The sequence below is a fragment of the Elephas maximus genome, chromosome 3, assembly GCF_024166365.1.
Source record: "Elephas maximus indicus isolate mEleMax1 chromosome 3, mEleMax1 primary haplotype, whole genome shotgun sequence".
In the NCBI taxonomy this organism is placed as follows: domain Eukaryota; kingdom Metazoa; phylum Chordata; class Mammalia; order Proboscidea; family Elephantidae; genus Elephas; species Elephas maximus.
In genome coordinates, this window is record NC_064821.1 from 139,790,314 (window position 1) to 139,795,412 (window position 5,099).

Genomic DNA, 5,099 nt, shown 5'->3' on the forward strand with positions numbered 1-5,099 from the left:
TGTACAGCATCCTGTCAGGACCCAGAGAGGGGTCAGTGTGTTCATCACTGTTACTGATTCTTAGTGTAAGGATGTGTCTGTCCTCTCCACTGTAAAGAGACATTTTTCGCTTTGTAATTTTTAGTTTGTGGGACACTTAGAGAGTGTGTAAACACACTGTATGTGTGCACGAGTATATCCTTAAAATGTTTTAATGTTTGTTGATGATCCCTGCCTGCATCAATTGTTACATTAGTGCTTGCAACATGGAGACTTCTATGTCTATCTACAATTTTTAACCAAACATGTTGTGAGGTGCCATCAAGTGGATTTTGACTCATAGTGATCTCACTTGACAGGGTAGAACTGCCCCATGAGGTTTCCTAGGCTCTAATCTTTACAAGAGCAGATCACCAGGTCTTTCTCCCTGTACAGGCCAGCTTCTTTCCTGGGGAAAAGTTAATAGCCGTCTGGGCTAGAAAGCGACCTTGGAGGTCCCTCAAGTAGTTTTTGCAAAGAACTAGGGAAAAAGTAACAGCTCATCAAGGCTAGGAAAAAAAACCTCTAGAGCTGTTTTTTCCAAAGAACCAAGGCAAAAGGCCACGTAAAGGAACTCATTGCACCACAGATGTATAAAAAATTTGTTGTGCTAGCAAAGGTATTAAGAAAATGACTCATTGAGTTGCAAAAATAAATTGAAATGCAAATACATTTATACAACTATTGAACTCAAATGAAAAACATTTAAACATACGCCTTCCACTTTTGGCAAACATGGACTAACCAAAACCAAATCCGTCGCTGTCGAGTAGATTATGACTGATCGCGAACCTATAGAACAGACTAGAAATGCCCCCATTGGGTTTTCAATGTTGTAATCTTTACCGAAGCCGATTTCCACATCTTTCTCCCTCTGCCAAATCTTTCTTCCGCAGAGCGCCTGGTGGGTTCAAACTTCGAACTTTGGATTAGCAGGCGAGTGCCCTTAACCATTGCGGCAACGGGGCTCCTGAACAAAAAAAGACGAATTTTATGAAACACCGGTTTTCAAAACACTGGAAATCAGGCAACAGGGCGACCAACTCTTGAAAACCAGGAAACAAACAAGGTGAGCCCTAAGATTGCCCCAGCATAGTGCCTCTTCTGCAATTGCTCTTCCAGACCGTACCCTATAGAAATAACTTGCACAAGTCGCCAAAGATATGTGTACAAGAATGATGAAAGTGTTCAATAAATAATAGTACAAATAAACACTGGGAAAAGCTCGTTTAATGACGATTTTGTTCTTTCAAGCATTTCGGGATTACCAGGCGTACTCCTAACTTGTTTTCAATGACTCTTCTGGAAGGATTTGAGAGGACAGGAGAGTAAGGGAGCGCACCTCTTCCCGGGGTGGCCTCGAACTACAAGCCTTTCGGTTGGTTAACTTCCGAACGCGGTAACCGGTTGCGCCACAGAGCCTTCAGAAACCAGTGTTCCTGGTCTCAGTAAACAGGGATTTCTTACTAACCCCGATGCCAAGAGCTTTCTGCGGCACAACTGCGCAGGCTCCACAGACCCAAAAAACCAGAAGGGTTGGGGCGACAAATCGCATTGTTTTTCACATTTCAAACCTGTGCTTTGGAGGAGTCCGAAGGTAGAAGGGCCACCAAATGGCCTTCGCCCTCCCTACTCCTCTCCCGCCTCAGAAGTCAACGACCCCCAGAGACCCCCTAGTCTGCGACCCCCGTCCATCCCGGGCGGGGCCCACGACTAGCTGAGCCCCGTGGGCTTCGGGACGTCCCTTCGCCTCTTCTGCTCCGCCCGCCCGCGCCGCTGGGCGCCCCTGGCTCGACTTGGTTGGCGTCGGTGGGGCGGGAGCTGGGAAAATAAGGGGGCAAAGGGGAACAGTGAAGGGGAGCGAAGGAAAACAGGGAGGCGCGGGTGAGGACTAGACCTCCGGGGGACCCTGTGCGGGGACGCAGTTGGGATCCTGGGAGGAGAGAACGGTTTTTCTGAAGTAGCAGGATGGGGAGGCAGGCGAGGGAGGGAACCGAGAGGAGACTTGAAAGAGAGAAAAGCGAACTACCTGTAGCTATCCAACAGCAAAGCGAGGAAATACTGTGAATGTTTTCACTTCACACATATTCAAGGAAACTCATCATCTTTGCAAGTTTATGGCCTGCGGTGATCGGATAGTGAGTGGTTGGTACTCTTCGTGGTGGCCCCAGTAACCTCGGCAGTGTCAGGCGTCTGTCTTGGCACGAACTGACTCCTCCTGAGGTTTGCCTTTAGTTCTTGCACAGGCCGCACCCCTTATTTGAGGCCATAGAGCGGCAGGACTCAGCTGCGAGTCAGGAGAAGCGAAAGAAACCCAATAGTGCACAAGCCTGGGGTCTGCTCATTCGGAAACTATAGACGTTCCCCACGAGTGAGGAGAAGGTGAAATGCTGCCTGTCACTGAGTCTAATGAGATGTGGTCATAACCATTTTTCTGATTGAGATATTTCAGCTATCAGTATGACTTTTTTAGACTAAAAAAGAATGAATTTTTAGTGAGTTGAAAATATCCAAGCTCCTTGCCATGCTCTACACAGTCTTATCCCCATCCTCCGTTCCCCATATTTATGCCAACAGTTAACTCTTCAAATATAACTCCCATAGTGTGAAATGTAAAAACCTTAGCTGGGCGGCTTACTAAAAGGGAACATGTAATCATCATCCAGATGAAGTTATAGGAAATTTCCATCATCTCAGCAAGGGTTGTAGAACACTTTTCCAATCATTCGCCCCCTGGCCACGCTTAGTTATTAACTATTCTGATTTCTATCACAAGAGATTACTGTTGCTTGCTTTTGGATTTCACATTAATGAATGTGTATCTTGTAGTACCCGGCTTCCCCCCCCCCCCCGCCCCCAGTCAAGCAGCGTCGTGTTTTTGGAATACATTCATCTACATTTTTGCCTGCCTGCTTCACTAGCTAATTTCTACGACATTAATGCAGGTTATTTTAAAGTGTGAATACACCAATATTGGTGCGCAATTGGGTTATTTCTAGTGTTTGCTCGTGACCAAGACTGCTATGAATATTTTTTTTGGATGAGTCTTTTGCAGACGTGTGCACCCATTTCCCTTGAGGGCTTAGTTATCGTCGTTACCTAGGAGGGGCCTACATAGTGTAGTGGTTGGGACTTTGCATTGTGGCCTCAGTAACTTCGGTTCAAATCCCAGTCGCGATAGGTAGTTGAGATTTCCTTTCACAGCCTAGTCTTCTAAAAGTTGTGATTCTGTTTTTGCTGGAGGCAGCTTCTCAGGTATGCAGTCAAAGAATTGGTGAATAATAGCTTCCACCAGCCATACGTAGAGACGCTTCAAGGCAAAATGAAATCCGCGGAAGCAGTAACCAAGGCTGCAAAGACAGTCTCCTCCACATTCACGGGAGCAGCGGAGAGGACCTTTCTAGAGGATGACCCCGGAGCTCCAACCTTTCAGAGGTTGGAGATCTGAACGCTTTGGCGACAGGAGCCAAGGACCCCGCGAGCAAGTATGCATGAGGCCCTGAATCCGATCTGAGTTTAAATCCCGGTGGGACCTTTATTCGCAAAGAATATGCTCTTTTACTCGGTCCACACAAAATTTCAGTATTTAAAGACAAAATAATGCTCCCAAATATATAGGACCTACTGTCCAATAACGCGTCGCCTTCTGCCCCCTCCTCCATCATGGTTTAGGGGAGAAAAGGGTTTGGGACCGGGAAGACGGAGCTTGGGCTGCAGCGCCAAGGTCCCAGGAGCAAGTTTCTGCTCTCCTTCTGCTCCCAGCGGTTGTTTGCGGCACTCATCTCCTTCCTTCGCGCTCTTCCGGAGCCTGGGTTCTCGAAACCCGGTTCTCAGAGTGACCAGGTCCAGAAGGAATTTTCGGAAATATCAGGGTTTCGGGACTCTTGATTCTCACGTCCGGTGAGTCCGTCGGACCCTGCACAAACTCCGTCTTTGAGCCTCGAGTTTTTCAGTGGGAAAGGGTAAAGACTGGGTCCATGAATTTGTAAACTCAGGGATTACTTTCACTCTGAGTAATTATGACTTTAGCTTCAAAGACAATGAAAATTATGTAGAAAGGAAGAAGCTGCGGTGCCCGACTAGCTCAGTCGGTAGAGCATGAGACTCTTAATCTCAGGGTCGTGGGTTCGAGCCCCACGTTGGGCGGGTACTTTTTATACTCCCTTCCATTGTTACAGAATCTTCTCCAGCCGCTTACCAAGAGAATAAACAAAAGAGAAGAAAAACCCATTGCCATCCAGTGAATTCTGACTTATAGCGACCCTATAGAACAGAGTAGAACTGCCCCATGGGGCTTCCAAGGACCGCTGGTGGATTTAAACTGCCAACCTTTTGATTAGCAACTGAGAGGTCTTAACCACTTTGCAACCCAAACTCCACCAACAGAATTAGGAGCTTCTACATTGTCAGTTGCTGCCAATGAGACTTCCTCTCACTTACTTTGGAATTGTTATTAGGAGGGACCACTCCCTGGTGACTGACATCATGCTTGGTAGAGGGTCTGTGAAAGAGAAGAGGAACCTCAATGAGATGGATTGACACAGTGGTGCAACAATGGGCTCGAACATAGCAACAGTTGTTAGCACGGAGCTGGACCCGGCAGCGTTTCATTCTGTTGTACATACGGTGGCCAAAAGTCAGAACGCACTTGAGAGCACCTAACAACAGCAACAATATATTTTTGACACATCAGAAAAGAGAGAGAAGAAATATATATTTGAGTGCATGTGGTGAAAATACACATAACAAAACCTACGCCTACTCAACGATTTCTACAAGTACAACCCGGTGACATTGATTACATTCTTCAAGCTGTGCACCCATTCTCACAAACCTTTTCCAAATCATTTTCTGGGAAATGATTTATCCTCACACGTAAAAAGTGATTCCCCCAGAACAAGAGACCTTGGAGGCATGTAAAGAACTGCCATGAGGCTTGTGAAGAACTACCCTGAGACCATCTCTCCACTTCCCTCCCTATCTTCTCTGAGAGACAGTCATGGGACAGTTTTTCATCGCCTTCCAGGTTCTGATGTGAGATATGAGATTTTATGGTCTGTTCACCTTCAGGCTATGGCTGC

At 46.7% G+C, this 5,099-nt stretch overlaps 1 non-coding gene across 1 annotated transcript; it reads left to right on the plus strand.

Moving 5' to 3' along the window:
- Nucleotides 1-4,091: 4,091 nt before the first annotated feature.
- TRNAK-CUU (transfer RNA lysine (anticodon CUU)) lies at nt 4,092-4,164 on the plus strand. The gene has a single exon. It is a non-coding gene; the product is annotated as a tRNA-Lys (tRNA).
- Nucleotides 4,165-5,099: the final 935 nt, after the last annotated feature.